General features: G+C 46.8%; 1 protein-coding gene and 11 non-coding genes across 12 annotated transcripts in view; 1 reads left to right on the top strand and 11 right to left on the bottom strand.

Annotated features, from left to right (window-relative positions):
* LOC142892607 (NLR family CARD domain-containing protein 3-like) overlaps positions 1-16,048 on the top strand; it is a 406,144-nt gene that overhangs the window by 51,467 nt on the left and 338,629 nt on the right. The window lies entirely within an intron of this gene.
* On the bottom strand, positions 493-683 carry LOC142892854 (U2 spliceosomal RNA). The gene has a single exon (XR_012927556.1). It is a non-coding gene; the product is annotated as a U2 spliceosomal RNA (small nuclear RNA).
* Positions 1,478-1,641, bottom strand: LOC142892925 (U1 spliceosomal RNA). The gene has a single exon (XR_012927622.1). It is a non-coding gene; the product is annotated as a U1 spliceosomal RNA (small nuclear RNA).
* On the bottom strand, positions 2,372-2,562 carry LOC142892867 (U2 spliceosomal RNA). The gene has a single exon (XR_012927568.1). It is a non-coding gene; the product is annotated as a U2 spliceosomal RNA (small nuclear RNA).
* On the bottom strand, positions 3,357-3,520 carry LOC142892924 (U1 spliceosomal RNA). Its single transcript, XR_012927621.1, has one exon. It is a non-coding gene; the product is annotated as a U1 spliceosomal RNA (small nuclear RNA).
* LOC142892866 (U2 spliceosomal RNA) lies at positions 4,251-4,441 on the bottom strand. The gene has a single exon (XR_012927567.1). It is a non-coding gene; the product is annotated as a U2 spliceosomal RNA (small nuclear RNA).
* Positions 5,236-5,399, bottom strand: LOC142892923 (U1 spliceosomal RNA). The gene has a single exon (XR_012927620.1). It is a non-coding gene; the product is annotated as a U1 spliceosomal RNA (small nuclear RNA).
* Positions 6,130-6,315, bottom strand: LOC142892881 (U2 spliceosomal RNA). The gene has a single exon (XR_012927581.1). It is a non-coding gene; the product is annotated as a U2 spliceosomal RNA (small nuclear RNA).
* LOC142892922 (U1 spliceosomal RNA) lies at positions 12,458-12,621 on the bottom strand. The gene has a single exon (XR_012927619.1). It is a non-coding gene; the product is annotated as a U1 spliceosomal RNA (small nuclear RNA).
* Positions 13,352-13,542, bottom strand: LOC142892810 (U2 spliceosomal RNA). The gene has a single exon (XR_012927515.1). It is a non-coding gene; the product is annotated as a U2 spliceosomal RNA (small nuclear RNA).
* On the bottom strand, positions 14,337-14,500 carry LOC142892921 (U1 spliceosomal RNA). Its single transcript, XR_012927617.1, has one exon. It is a non-coding gene; the product is annotated as a U1 spliceosomal RNA (small nuclear RNA).
* Positions 15,231-15,421, bottom strand: LOC142892831 (U2 spliceosomal RNA). The gene has a single exon (XR_012927534.1). It is a non-coding gene; the product is annotated as a U2 spliceosomal RNA (small nuclear RNA).

Raw genomic sequence — 16,048 nt, 5'->3', positions numbered from 1 at the left:
CACTCATTTCATCCCATTTACCTCCAAAAGAATCAACAACTAAACCACCAGAGAAAATGTGGCAAAAAGAGCTCCATTTGAAATCTGTGATGTGCGATTCCAGTGGGAAATTCAGAGAAAAGAAGAACATTCTGAATCGTCAAGGGGAAAAACAAAACAAATGACCACTCAACTAATTCATGGAGGAGTAGAAAACGCAACGCTAAAGCACTAGCTGCAATGCATACAGCGGGACGGCACCAAAGAAAAGGCAGCAGACTGCTTGATGCCGGACCAACAGCTGACAGGTCGCAGTGCAACGCCCTCTGCTGTTTACTACGGAGATGTGCTCTAAGTCAGAGGACTGCAGGGGACGTGAAATCATACTCTACCCATTGTGGGAATTACGCACGGAAAGGCAAGCCCGCATGTGCTATTACAGAAGCGCTCCAAACCACTGATCAAATCTGACCTCAACCTCATCTAGTTGAGCTTGATTTTAGACAACGTAAGGAGGAGTGCACCGTTCCTGGAGATACTGCCATACCGGGTCGATGCGTGGAGTGGACAGAGCAAGCCCCTATTCCATCTCCCTGGTCTAAAAATCAATTTAATATATGGTCCCCGGGTAGGGGACGTATCAGATATTAAACTGATAAGAATAGATACTACACTTGATCTTAGCCAAAAGGCCGAGAAGCGATGCCACGTCACTGGCGAGCACAGGGAGTCATTCCGCTCACAGCCACCCTCGCTCACGGCGCATCGCGGCAGCATTTACTTGGCCTCAACAACAACAAGGTGCTAAAAGTGTGGATGAACCTTGCATGGACAGTGAGCAGCAGAAGCCGCACACAAGTTGGCCAACCTAATGCAAGTGGATGCAGCTTAAAGTTAGTTCTGGCCACGTGACCACGTCCTGACCGATCCACAATGGCTTCCAACACCAAGTTTCCGTTCAAACTTCCTGCTACGTCTGGCAAGGAAATTGTCAGTCCGTGCAATCTTAACCCGCCACAAAACAAATTCAAATGATTAATGACGCTACTAGGACCAAAGGAAACACTGACCAATATCTATCTTGACACTCATGCACATCTCTCACACTCTGGAATGGAATGTCTTGGTCTCAGTCTTAATCTTGTTTGTCCATGTTTCAACAACTAATACCTAAATCAGTGTCAATTGTTTAACTGTCACCAAATCTTTTCTGGTTCCACCAGTGATTGGACACTGAAACTCAGGGAACAGAGAATGGGGAGAGAAAGTGGACACAAACGCAAGAGCTTTGTGTACAATCGAAACGGAGCCACGGAAACTTGGCCAGCAGCCTGATGAACGCAGCCAAGTGAGAAGCTCTGAACTTCAGTCAGAAAGCCTCTCAAGACAACATGTCATGATTCAAGAAGCCATCTGATCACGGGCATTGCGCACGCTGGACAGACAGCATTTCTTACTGGCGTACGAGAGAACGTACTCTTGCTTTTCAACATCTGATCAGGGGAGAGCGCGAACGCAGTCCCCCACTACCAGAAATTATGCAGTCGAGATTCCCACATTTGGGGAATTCGCAGGGGTCAGCACAACCGGAGTGCAATGGTCGCGCCTCGCCCTGGGTGAACCACCTTCTTGATCATGGTGTCTCCCCTGCCAGGTAAGTATGAGTTGTCCATGGCTGACATGACCACGTCTTCCACAGTCATTCCGCGCTGGCTCACGGTGCTCGCCACGTGTTCACAGCCAAAGGCATGTCAGAAAGAAAAGCAATAGTTGATATTTGGTTGAATGAGAAAGAAATCTGTCCCAACCTCAGGTCTCCCAAATAACAGATTTGGACGTGAGCAATCCTTTTCCCACAGTTCACTGCTGCATGACCACAACAAAAGGGAATTCGGAAAACCACTCATTTCATCCCATTTACCTCCAAAAGAATCAACAACTAAACCACCAGAGAAAATGTGGCAAAAAGAGCTCCATTTGAAATCTGTGATGTGCGATTCCAGTGGGAAATTCAGAGAAAAGAAGAACATTCTGAATCGTCAAGGGGAAAAACAAAACAAATGACCACTCAACTAATTCATGGAGGAGTAGAAAACGCAACGCTAAAGCACTAGCTGCAATGCATACAGCGGGACGGCACCAAAGAAAAGGCAGCAGACTGCTTGATGCCGGACCAACAGCTGACAGGTCGCAGTGCAACGCCCTCTGCTGTTTACTACGGAGATGTGCTCTAAGTCAGAGGACTGCAGGGGACGTGAAATCATACTCTACCCATTGTGGGAATTACGCACGGAAAGGCAAGCCCGCATGTGCTATTACAGAAGCGCTCCAAACCACCGATCAAATCTGACCTCAACCCCATCTAGTTGAGCTTGATTTTAGACAACGTAAGGAGGAGTGCACCGTTCCTGAAGATACTGCCATACCGGGTCGATGCGTGGAGTGGACGTAGCAAGCCCCTATTCCATCTCCCTGGTCCAAAAATCAATTTAATATATGGTCCCCGGGTAGGGGACGTATCAGATATTAAACTGATAAGAACAGATACTACACTTGATCATAGCCAAAAGGCCGAGAAGCGATGCCACGTCACTGGCGAGCACAGGGAGTCATTCCGCTCACAGCCACCCTCGCTCACGGCGCATCGCGGCAGCATTTACTTGGCCTCAACAACAACAAGGTGCTAAAAGTGTGGATGAACCTTGCATGGACAGTGAGCAGCAGAAGCCGCACACAAGTTGGCCAACCTAATGCAAGTGGATGCAGCTTAAAGTTAGTTCTGGCCACGTGACCACGTCCTGACCGATCCACAATGGCTTCCAACACCAAGTTTCCGTTCAAACTTCCTGCTACGTCTGGCAAGGAAATTGTCAGTCCGTGCAATCTTAACCCGCCACAAAACAAATTCAAATGATTAATGACGCTACTAGGACCAAAGGAAACACTGACCAATATCTATCTTGACACTCATGCACATCTCTCACACTCTGGAATGGAATGTCTTGGTCTCAGTCTTAATCTTGTTTGTCCATGTTTCAACAACTAATACCTAAATCAGTGTCAATTGTTTAACTGTCACCAAATCTTTTCTGGTTCCACCAGTGATTGGACACTGAAACTCAGGGAACAGAGAATGGGGAGAGAAAGTGGACACAAACGCAAGAGCTTTGTGTACAATCAAAACGGAGCCACAGAAACTTGGCCAGCAGCCTGATGAACGCAGCCAAGTGAGAAGCTCTGAACTTCAGTCAGAAAGCCTCTCAAGACAACATGTCATGATTCAAGAAGCCATCTGATCACGGGCATTGCGCACGCTGGACAGACAGCATTTCTTACTGGCGTACGAGAGAACGTACTCTTGCTTTTCAGCATCTGATCAGGGGAGAGCGCGAACGCAGTCCCCCACTACCAGAAATTATGCAGTCGAGATTCCCACATTTGGGGAATTCGCAGGGGTCAGCACAACCGGAGTGCAATGGTCGCGCCTCGCCCTGGGTGAACCACCTTCTTGATCATGGTGTCTCCCCTGCCAGGTAAGTATGAGTTGTCCATGGCTGACATGACCACGTCTTCCACAGTCATTCCGCGCTGGCTCACGGTGCTCGCCACGTGTTCACAGCCAAAGGCATGTCAGAAAGAAAAGCAATAGTTGATATTTGGTTGAATGAGAAAGAAATCTGTCCCAACCTCAGGTCTCCCAAATAACAGATTTGGACGTGAGCAATCCTTTTCCCACAGTTCACTGCTGCATGACCACAACAAAAGGGAATTCGGAAAACCACTCATTTCATCCCATTTACCTCCAAAAGAATCAACAACTAAACCACCAGAGAAAATGTGGCAAAAAGAGCTCCATTTGAAATCTGTGATGTGCGATTCCAGTGGGAAATTCAGAGAAAAGAAGAACATTCTGAATCGTCAAGGGGAAAAACAAAACAAATGACCACTCAACTAATTCATGGAGGAGTAGAAAACGCAACGCTAAAGCACTAGCTGCAATGCATACAGCGGGACGGCACCAAAGAAAAGGCAGCAGACTGCTTGATGCCGGACCAACAGCTGACAGGTCGCAGTGCAACGCCCTCTGCTGTTTACTACGGAGATGTGCTCTAAGTCAGAGGACTGCAGGGGACGTGAAATCATACTCTACCCATTGTGGGAATTACGCACGGAAAGGCAAGCCCGCATGTGCTATTACAGAAGCGCTCCAAACCACCGATCAAATCTGACCTCAACCCCATCTAGTTGAGCTTGATTTTAGACAACGTAAGGAGGAGTGCACCGTTCCTGAAGATACTGCCATACCGGGTCGATGCGTGGAGTGGACGTAGCAAGCCCCTATTCCATCTCCCTGGTCCAAAAATCAATTTAATATATGGTCCCCGGGTAGGGGACGTATCAGATATTAAACTGATAAGAACAGATACTACACTTGATCATAGCCAAAAGGCCGAGAAGCGATGCCACGTCACTGGCGAGCACAGGGAGTCATTCCGCTCACAGCCACCCTCGCTCACGGCGCATCGCGGCAGCATTTACTTGGCCTCAACAACAACAAGGTGCTAAAAGTGTGGATGAACCTTGCATGGACAGTGAGCAGCAGAAGCCGCACACAAGTTGGCCAACCTAATGCAAGTGGATGCAGCTTAAAGTTAGTTCTGGCCACGTGACCACGTCCTGACCGATCCACAATGGCTTCCAACACCAAGTTTCCGTTCAAACTTCCTGCTACGTCTGGCAAGGAAATTGTCAGTCCGTGCAATCTTAACCCGCCACAAAACAAATTCAAATGATTAATGACGCTACTAGGACCAAAGGAAACACTGACCAATATCTATCTTGACACTCATGCACATCTCTCACACTCTGGAATGGAATGTCTTGGTCTCAGTCTTAATCTTGTTTGTCCATGTTTCAACAACTAATACCTAAATCAGTGTCAATTGTTTAACTGTCACCAAATCTTTTCTGGTTCCACCAGTGATTGGACACTGAAACTCAGGGAACAGAGAATGGGGAGAGAAAGTGGACACAAACGCAAGAGCTTTGTGTACAATCAAAACGGAGCCACAGAAACTTGGCCAGCAGCCTGATGAACGCAGCCAAGTGAGAAGCTCTGAACTTCAGTCAGAAAGCCTCTCAAGACAACATGTCATGATTCAAGAAGCCATCTGATCACGGGCATTGCGCACGCTGGACAGACAGCATTTCTTACTGGCGTACGAGAGAACGTACTCTTGCTTTTCAGCATCTGATCAGGGGAGAGCGCGAACGCAGTCCCCCACTACCAGAAATTATGCAGTCGAGATTCCCACATTTGGGGAATTCGCAGGGGTCAGCACAACCGGAGTGCAATGGTCGCGCCTCGCCCTGGGTGAACCACCTTCTTGATCATGGTGTCTCCCCTGCCAGGTAAGTATGAGTTGTCCATGGCTGACATGACCACGTGTTCCACAGTCATTCCGCGCTGGCTCACGGTGCTCGCCACGTGTTCACAGCCAAAGGCATGTCAGAAAGAAAAGCAATAGTTGATATTTGGTTGAATGAGAAAGAAATCTGTCCCAACCTCAGGTCTCCCAAATAACAGATTTGGACGTGAGCAATCCTTTTCCCACAGTTCACTGCTGCATGACCACAACAAAAGGGAATTCGGAAAACCACTCATTTCATCCCATTTACCTCCAAAAGAATCAACAACTAAACCACCAGAGAAAATGTGGCAAAAAGAGCTCCATTTGAAATCTGTGATGTGCGATTCCAGTGGGAAATTCAGAGAAAAGAAGAACATTCTGAATCGTCAAGGGGAAAAACAAAACAAATGACCACTCAACTAATTCATGGAGGAGTAGAAAACGCAACGCTAAAGCACTAGCTGCAATGCATACAGCGGGACGGCACCAAAGAAAAGGCAGCAGACTGCTTGATGCCGGACCAACAGCTGACAGGTCGCAGTGCAACGCCCTCTGCTGTTTACTACGGAGATGTGCTCTAAGTCAGAGGACTGCAGGGGACGTGAAATCATACTCTACCCATTGTGGGAATTACGCACGGAAAGGCAAGCCCGCATGTGCTATTACAGAAGCGCTCCAAACCACCGATCAAATCTGACCTCAACCCCATCTAGTTGAGCTTGATTTTAGACAACGTAAGGAGGAGTGCACCGTTCCTGAAGATACTGCCATACCGGGTCGATGCGTGGAGTGGACGTAGCAAGCCCCTATTCCATCTCCCTGGTCTAAAAATCAATTTAATATATGGTCCCCGGGTAGGGGACGTATCAGATATTAAACTGATAAGAACAGATTTTTTTTTTTTTTTTTCTTTCGAAAAAAGTTTATTGACACTCATTCAGTTAATTATGTTACATGATTTTTTTACATTTGCATTAATGTGTTTCCACAGACACAATACACATAAATAATAAGACAAATATTTTCTGTAAAAAACATGATTAAAACAAGAGATATGAACAGGAGTGCACAATTTTAAAAGGGGCTCAATGTCTTTGTCTCTTTTGTGCGGGAACGCAATGAGTCCTTACCAAAATTATTCCATTCTGCTCCCCCAAACATTTGTTCGCTCAGGACCTTGTCGTGGTGCTCAGAGGAGATCCTCGCCCTTTTGCTCCTTCCCTCCTGCCTCACCCGGAGAGCCAGGCCGTTGCTGCTTTGACCTTTTTGTGTGTGGTTCCAGGTCCTTCCTCCGAATGGGCCCAGAGGCGATTCTTCTTTGTGGTTGTGTCCTAGGGCCCGCCGCCTGCATAGCCATCTGGATCACAACCACGGGGGGGATCTGCATGTGCTTCCTTACCAGCAAGTTTCTGGAGGTCCATATGGCGTCTTTGATGGCGGCTAGGGTGAGCCACTGCTCTGCAAAGTCCCTTGCTGGCATCTTCTGGGGGCTCACCCCATATAGCACTAGTTGTGCTGTAAGGACCTCCCTTGCTGGTAAGTACGGGAATTTCAAGGACCTGGCTGTTGCCCACTGGTCTACAGCAGCACTGCACTCCCAGAAGAGATGCCTCACTGACTCGGGCGCGCCACAACCAGGTCGGGGGCAAGTCGCTGATGGTGACATGCCCCGGGAGTGCAAGACGGACCTGACCGGGAGGATCTCGTGAGCCACCATCCATGACAGGTCTCGGAGTCTGTTTGGGAGAGCAGGATGGTTCACGTTGCGCCAAACTGTTGAGGGCTCGCTGAGTGCGAGCCCGCGCACTGGACTCACTGGTTCTCGCTCCTGCACAATAGAAACAAGAGAGCGGTGGCTTGTTAAAACATGCAACTCCTCCTTTTCCAAATTAAAATACTTTAAAAACGTCTGGATCAAAGCATATGTTAAAGGCAGATTAAAAGACACCGGTACTTTCAGGTCTGTGGGTAACAATTTCAGTTTTCTGAGGTAGGACCCCATCCAGAAACGTGTCATTGCAGCCGTCCTGGGGTTTCTGGATGGGGTTGTTGCTATTTTGATGTGCGAGGCCGTATAGGTGCTTCCTAAAAATAGGTAAAGGTCTGGCACTGCTTTTCCTCCTTTCTCCTTTGGCCTTTTCATGAAGTCTCTTCTTAGTCTTCCCCACTTAGATCCCCACAGGAAGTAGAAAATGGCTCGCTCCAGGATTAAAAGCACACGTCTTGGTGGGATAAAAACAGAACTGATCAGTAAAAGCAAGGGTAAAATCACTGCTTTGATGATTAAAACTTTTCCTTCAAGGGTCAGTCCTCTAAGTCCCCAGTACCCTAGTCTTTGTCTAACTTTCCCTGTGACGTCATCCCAGTTTGTGTCCCCTCCCCCTTCCTTATCAAATTTGATTCCCAATATTTTCTGGTTAGTCTGGGTCGTAGTCAGGGGGAGTCCCGTTGTCTCGTTTGCTGTCCATGGTCCATAAAATTGGGCTTGGGTCTTGTCTCTGTTCAATTTTGACCCAGAGGCCTGTCCGAAAAAGTCAGTCAAGTCCAGTGTCCTGTTCACGGATAAAAGGTCAGTGCATAAAATGTTAATGTCGTCCATGTATAAAACACACTTGGTCACCAGTCCCCCACTCCCCGGGACTCCCACCCCATTGATTCGTTGGTCCCTTCTCAAGATCTGTGCCAGTGGTTCTATACAGGTAATGTAGAGGAGGGCAGATAAAGGACACCCCTGACGGACACCGCAGTTGATGTTGACTGCTTTTGTCAAAAGCCCGTTAACGATGAATTTGCTGGAGATGCCCCGGTACAGCAATCCCACCCAAGCTACAAACCTTTCTGGGAACCCCATTTTTTCCAGTACCCGGAAGAGGTACTGATGCGAGACCCGATCAAAGGCTTTCTCAAAGTCTAAATTTAGTACTACTAGCCGGATGTTTCTGTCTCTCGCGTAACAGATGGTGTCTCTGATCAGTACGAGGCTGTCAGTGATCTTCCTCCCCGGAACGGCACAGGCTTGATCCGGGTGAATCACTTCTTCTAAAAACATGGACATCCGTGTGGCTAAAAGTTTGCTAAAAAGTTTGCAGTCAAAGTTTAAAAGCGTGATCGGTCTCCAATTCTTCAAGTCAGTCTTGTCTTTTTTTTTGTAAAGAAGAGTCACTATCCCTATTCTAAAACTGTCGGGAAGTCGGTCAAGGTGTTCAAAATCCATAAAAACAGTCATCAAATCAGGTGCTAAAATGTCCCAAAAGGTCAAATAAAACTCTAAGGGAAGTCCGTCTTGTCCAGGGGACTTCCCTTTTTTAAAACCAGACAAACATTTATTTAATTCTAAAAAAGTAAAATCTTGGGATAAAAGCACGCTGTTGCTTACTGTTTTATCAATGAATTTTAGAACTTCTGTCATGGTGTCAGTTTTAACAGGTTTTTCTGAGTACAGGTTTGAATAAAATGTCTCAATTGTCTCTTTTATTTCATCCATTGTTTCTGTTGTGCACCCATTTTCTTTCTTCAGTTTTGCAATGCCTCCCCCTTTATTTATAATTTTCCTAAAGAAATACCGTGTGCACTTTTCACCCTCTTCTATTTCCCGTTCCCTGCTCCTTAAAATGACACCTTTGCTGTGGATTTCTGATAGGGCCGACATCTCTTTCTTGACTTGTTTAATTTCTTCGTTGAAGTCCATACCATGTTGGTTAAGGTTAAAATAGCATTGAAGTCTTTTCTGCAGTCCCATCATGCGTCTGTGTTCCCTATTCTTTTTTTCCCTACCTGCCTGCCTAAAGAAAGTCTTTGTCTTTTCCTTCACCATTTCCCACCAGTGTGCATGTGTTTCGTAAAAGTCTTGGAGGGTCTGCCACTCTTTGTACTGCTCCCTGAACTGCCTAACTAAGTCCCTATCTAATAAAAGGGAGCAGTTGAGTTTCCACAGACCACTTCCTGAAGTCACACCTGAAGAGAGTGACAGAGTGCAAGACACCATGAGGTGATCAGAGAAGAAAACAGGGGTCAATCTAGCATCGGTGGGCGGGCAGTCCCGTGTAAAAACATAATCTATGCGAGAGGCTCTGGTACTGTCACCACTGAACCAGGTGAAGCCCTCCTCTCTGGGATGCATGGTTTTAAAACAGTCTTGAAGTTTAAAATCCCTGCAAATGCCCTGTAATAAAACTGATGTCTTGTCTATTTTAAAATCTTCTCCTGCTCTTCTTCTATCCGTCTTGTTTAAAATGCAATTAAAATCACCTGCTACAACTAAAGGTGCCCTGCCTAGCATGTGGGACTGCAAGTTTTCTAAAAGGTCATACCTGTCATTTTTGTCATTAAAGCCATAAATATTGAGAAGGTTAAAATCCCGCCCCATAAAATTTAGATGTGCTAAAAGTGCCCGACCATCTCTCACCACTGTGCTACCCTTCACCAGAACCTGAGGGTTTTTTATTAAAATGGCTACTCCGTCATTTTTATTTTCGTTTGATCCACTCCATAGAGACGTTTGTGGCCACATATCTTCCCATGTTCTATATTGTTTTAAAAAGGGTAGGCCACATTCCTGTATTAAAAACACATCTGATTCATGGGAAAATAAAAAGGATAAAACACTCTGGGCTCTGACTCTCGACTTCACACTTCTCACATTTATGGTAGAGAAGGTGAGTGTCATAAGAATGGTTAAAAACAACAGGTGTGACATTCTTTAAAAACCTATAAAGATATCAAAAAAAAGGCTGTAAAACATTTAGGCAGTTTCTTGTGAACATAACTCTTCCCTCATCTCAACAGGTGAAGAGTGAAGGTTTTGAGCTCTGTTCCCCCTTTGTGCTTTGGGATCAAACCTCTGCTGCATGGTTGCGTCAAGATCTGAACCTCTAGGGGTTGATCGCAGAGCAATTGTTAAAAAAGAGACTTCATTTGGTGAACTGGAGGGGAAGACTCTGGGCTCATCCAAGGACGAATTTTCTGATGGGGCCACAAGTCTTCCTCTCTTCTCCATCATAATAGGAGAATCGAATGACAATTCAGATAAAGGTCTCTTAGTTTGCTGAGCATTGGGGAGGGAGGCATCCTCGCTATTTTCCTGAAGTTGGCTTTCTATTTCAGCTCCGCCTTCTGCCTGCATTTCCCCATCTATTGATGGGGGTGTGGCAGGCCCCTCCCCTTCTCCCGCCTCACCTGACTCCTCTCCTCCAACCACAGAATTTGGCGGGAGATTTGAAATTTCTTGCCCAGCTTCTTCACATTGCTCTGTAAATGCTTCCGTTTTCCTTCTTTCAGTTTGCTTTGCGGCTTTGAGTTTGTTGGCAAAAGACTTGGGGCAATCTCTGAAGAGGTGGCTTGTTTCTCCACAAAGATTGCACCTTCTGCCATTGGTACATTCCTCAAAGGTGTGCCCAATTTCTCGACATTTTCGGCAAACAATCTGCTGGCATGCTTCTGCCAGGTGCCCTTGCTCACCACACTTGCGGCAGAGCTTGGGCTGTCCCTGGTAATGAATGTAGCCCCTGTTTTCACCTAAAACTATCATGGATGGGAGATGTTTCAAGCCCTGATAGCCTTGAGGGTCCTGCCATTGTTGAATGGGGACCCTCCAGGCACAGTTCCATATGCCATCTTCATCTCTCACCTTGGTAGCTTGGCCTTTAACAGTGCAATATCTTCCCAGCCACCAACTAATGTCATCTGCATTTACTGTCTCATTGAACATCCTAACAATGACTGTTTTCAAAGCATTGTCAGTCAGTTTCTCAACATTGAAAGCAGAAAACTGGGTTTTCACTTCCTCAAATCTCTTCCAAAACTCACAAAGCAAAACAGCAGAACGAAAGCTTACGTCAAAACCTTTGTTAAAAGGCAAAGTCAAAACACAGTTTAAGTCATCTGGGCTGAAGTTCAAAGTTTTTTGAATGAGCCTCCTGGAGAAGTCCAACCTGGACATCCCCAGGAGTTTTCCATCCTTTTCTAAAAAGCTGAAACGAACACTGTGGTGCCTCCGCATGCCGGCATGGCTGGCCGACATGGTGGAGGCACTACGCACTAGAACTGAAGAGCTAAAAACTATGCTGGCAAAACAAGGAAACAGAGTCCCCTGAGCAAATGAATTCCTGTTTGTGAAAGATGTCCAACTATTAAAAAGAAGGAATGCTTTGCACAAGGAATGAAAAAAAGAATATCCTCCCAAGCTCTGATAACAAAAAGGATGCCACAGCAGGCAAACAATGCTACCAAAAATAGGAGGCGACCGCTGTCTTAGCCAAAAGACCAAGAAGCGATGCCACGTCACTGGCGAGCACAGGGAGTCATTCCGCTCACAGCCACCCTCGCTCACGGCGCATCGCGGCAGCATTTACTTGGCCTCAACAACAACAAGGTGCTAAAAGTGTGGATGAACCTTGCATGGACAGTGAGCAGCAGAAGCCGCACACAAGTTGGCCAACCTAATGCAAGTGGATGCAGCTTAAAGTTAGTTCTGGCCACGTGACCACGTCCTGACCGATCCACAATGGCTTCCAACACCAAGTTTCCGTTCAAACTTCCTGCTACGTCTGGCAAGGAAATTGTCAGTCCGTGCAATCTTAACCCGCCACAAAACAAATTCAAATGATTAATGACGCTACTAGGACCAAAGGAAACACTGACCAATATCTATCTTGACACTCATGCACATCTCTCACACTCTGGAATGGAATGTCTTGGTCTCAGTCTTAATCTTGTTTGTCCATGTTTCAACAACTAATACCTAAATCAGTGTCAATTGTTTAACTGTCACCAAATCTTTTCTGGTTCCACCAGTGATTGGACACTGAAACTCAGGGAACAGAGAATGGGGAGAGAAAGTGGACACAAACGCAAGAGCTTTGTGTACAATCGAAACGGAGCCACGGAAACTTGGCCAGCAGCCTGATGAACGCAGCCAAGTGAGAAGCTCTGAACTTCAGTCAGAAAGCCTCTCAAGACAACATGTCATGATTCAAGAAGCCATCTGATCACGGGCATTGCGCACGCTGGACAGACAGCATTTCTTACTGGCGTACGAGAGAACGTACTCTTGCTTTTCAACATCTGATCAGGGGAGAGCGCGAACGCAGTCCCCCACTACCAGAAATTATGCAGTCGAGATTCCCACATTTGGGGAATTCGCAGGGGTCAGCACAACCGGAGTGCAATGGTCGCGCCTCGCCCTGGGTGAACCACCTTCTTGATCATGGTGTCTCCCCTGCCAGGTAAGTATGAGTTGTCCATGGCTGACATGACCACGTCTTCCACAGTCATTCCGCGCTGGCTCACGGTGCTCGCCACGTGTTCACAGCCAAAGGCATGTCAGAAAGAAAAGCAATAGTTGATATTTGGTTGAATGAGAAAGAAATCTGTCCCAACCTCAGGTCTCCCAAATAACAGATTTGGACGTGAGCAATCCTTTTCCCACAGTTCACTGCTGCATGACCACAACAAAAGGGAATTCGGAAAACCACTCATTTCATCCCATTTACCTCCAAAAGAATCAACAACTAAACCACCAGAGAAAATGTGGCAAAAAGAGCTCCATTTGAAATCTGTGATGTGCGATTCCAGTGGGAAATTCAGAGAAAAGAAGAACATTCTGAATCGTCAAGGGGAAAAACAAAACAAATGACCACTCAACTAATTCATCGAGGAGTAGAAAACGCAACGCTAAAGCACTAGCTGCAATGAATACAGCGGGACGGCACCAAAGAAAAGGCAGCAGACTGCTTGATGCCGGACCAACAGCTGACAGGTCGCAGTGCAACGCCCTCTGCTGTTTACTACGGAGATGTGCTCTAAGTCAGAGGACTGCAGGGGACGTGAAATCATACTTTACCCATTGTGGGAATTACGCACGGAAAGGCAAGCCCGCATGTGCTATTACAGAAGCGCTCCAAACCACCGATCAAATCTGACCTCAATCCCATCTAGTTGAGCTTGATTTTAGACAACGTAAGGAGGAGTGCACCGTTCCTGGAGATACTGCCATACCGGGTCGATGCGTGGAGTGGACGGAGCAAGCCCCTATTCCATCTCCCTGGTCCAAAAATCAATTTAATATATGGTCCCCGGGTAGGGGACATATCAGATATTAAACTGATAAGAACAGATACTACACTTGATCTTAGCCAAAAGGCCGAGAAGCGATGCCACGTCACTGGCGAGCACAGGGAGTCATTCCGCTCACAGCCACCCTCGCTCACGGCGCATCGCGGCAGCATTTACTTGGCCTCAACAACAACAAGGTGCTAAAAGTGTGGATGAACCTTGCATGGACAGTGAGCAGCAGAAGCCGCACACAAGTTGGCCAACCTAATGCAAGTGGATGCAGCTTAAAGTTAGTTCTGGCCACGTGACCACGTCCTGACCGATCCACAATGGCTTCCAACACCAAGTTTCCGTTCAAACTTCCTGCTACGTCTGGCAAGGAAATTGTCAGTCCGTGCAATCTTAACCCGCCACAAAACAAATTCAAATGATTAATGACGCTACTAGGACCAAAGGAAACACTGACCAATATCTATCTTGACACTCATGCACATCTCTCACACTCTGGAATGGAATGTCTTGGTCTCAGTCTTAATCTTGTTTGTCCATGTTTCAACAACTAATACCTAAATCAGTGTCAATTGTTTAACTGTCACCAAATCTTTTCTGGTTCCACCAGTGATTGGACACTGAAACTCAGGGAACAGAGAATGGGGAGAGAAAGTGGACACAAACGCAAGAGCTTTGTGTACAATCGAAACGGAGCCACAGAAACTTGGCCAGCAGCCTGATGAACGCAGCCAAGTGAGAAGCTCTGAACTTCAGTCAGAAAGCCTCTCAAGACAACATGTCATGATTCAAGAAGCCATCTGATCACGGGCATTGCGCACGCTGGACAGACAGCATTTCTTACTGGCGTACGAGAGAACGTACTCTTGCTTTTCAGCATCTGATCAGGGGAGAGCGCGAACGCAGTCCCCCACTACCAGAAATTATGCAGTCGAGATTCCCACATTTGGGGAATTCGCAGGGGTCAGCACAACCGGAGTGCAATGGTCGCGCCTCGCCCTGGGTGAACCACCTTCTTGATCATGGTGTCTCCCCTGCCAGGTAAGTATGAGTTGTCCATGGCTGACATGACCACGTCTTCCACAGTCATTCCGCGCTGGCTCACGGTGCTCGCCACGTGTTCACAGCCAAAGGCATGTCAGAAAGAAAAGCAATAGTTGATATTTGGTTGAATGAGAAAGAAATCTGTCCCAACCTCAGGTCTCCCAAATAACAGATTTGGACGTGAGCAATCCTTTTCCCACAGTTCACTGCTGCATGACCACAACAAAAGGGAATTCGGAAAACCACTCATTTCATCCCATTTACCTCCAAAAGAATCAACAACTAAACCACCAGAGAAAATGTGGCAAAAAGAGCTCCATTTGAAATCTGTGATGTGCGATTCCAGTGGGAAATTCAGAGAAAAGAAGAACATTCTGAATCGTCAAGGGGAAAAACAAAACAAATGACCACTCAACTAATTCATCGAGGAGTAGAAAACGCAACGCTAAAGCACTAGCTGCAATGAATACAGCGGGACGGCACCAAAGAAAAGGCAGCAGACTGCTTGATGCCGGACCAACAGCTGACAGGTCGCAGTGCAACGCCCTCTGCTGTTTACTACGGAGATGTGCTCTAAGTCAGAGGACTGCAGGGGACGTGAAATCATACTCTACCCATTGTGGGAATTACGCACGGAAAGGCAAGCCCGCATGTGCTATTACAGAAGCGCTCCAAACCACCGATCAAATCTGACCTCAACCCCATCTAGTTGAGCTTGATTTTAGACAACGTAAGGAGGAGTGCACCGTTCCTGGAGATACTGCCATACCGGGTCGATGCGTGGAGTGGACGGAGCAAGCCCCTATTCCATCTCCCTGGTCCAAAAATCAATTTAATATATGGTCCCCGGGTAGGGGACGTATCAGATATTAAACTGATAAGAACAGATACTACACTTGATCTTAGCCAAAAGGCCGAGAAGCGATGCCACGTCACTGGCGAGCACAGGGAGTCATTCCGCTCACAGCCACCCTCGCTCACGGCGCATCGCGGCAGCATTTACTTGGCCTCAACAACAACAAGGTGCTAAAAGTGTGGATGAACCTTGCATGGACAGTGAGCAGCAGAAGCCGCACACAAGTTGGCCAACCTAATGCAAGTGGATGCAGCTTAAAGTTAGTTCTGGCCACGTGACCACGTCCTGACCGATCCACAATGGCTTCCAACACCAAGTTTCCGTTCAAACTTCCTGCTACGTCTGGCAAGGAAATTGTCAGTCCGTGCAATCTTAACCCGCCACAAAACAAATTCAAATGATTAATGACGCTACTAGGACCAAAGGAAACACTGACCAATATCTATCTTGACACTCATGCACATCTCTCACACTCTGGAATGGAATGTCTTGGTCTCAGTCTTAATCTTGTTTGTCCATGTTTCAACAACTAATACCTAAATCAGTGTCAATTGTTTAACTGTCACCAAATCTTTTCTGGTTCCACCAGTGATTGGACACTGAAACTCAGGGAACAGAGAATGGGGAGAGAAAGTGGACACAAACGCAAGAGCTTTGTGTACAATCGAAACGGAGCCACAGAAACTTGGCCAGCAGC

The sequence above is a fragment of the Nelusetta ayraudi genome, unplaced genomic scaffold (genome assembly GCF_046127955.1).
Source record: "Nelusetta ayraudi isolate G7.1 ecotype Tasmania unplaced genomic scaffold, CSIRO-AGI_Nayr_v1 ptg000039l, whole genome shotgun sequence".
In the NCBI taxonomy this organism is placed as follows: Eukaryota; Metazoa; Chordata; class Actinopteri; order Tetraodontiformes; family Monacanthidae; genus Nelusetta; species Nelusetta ayraudi.
Note: the sequence above shows the minus strand (reverse complement) of the source record. Positions and strands in the feature narration are given on the sequence as shown.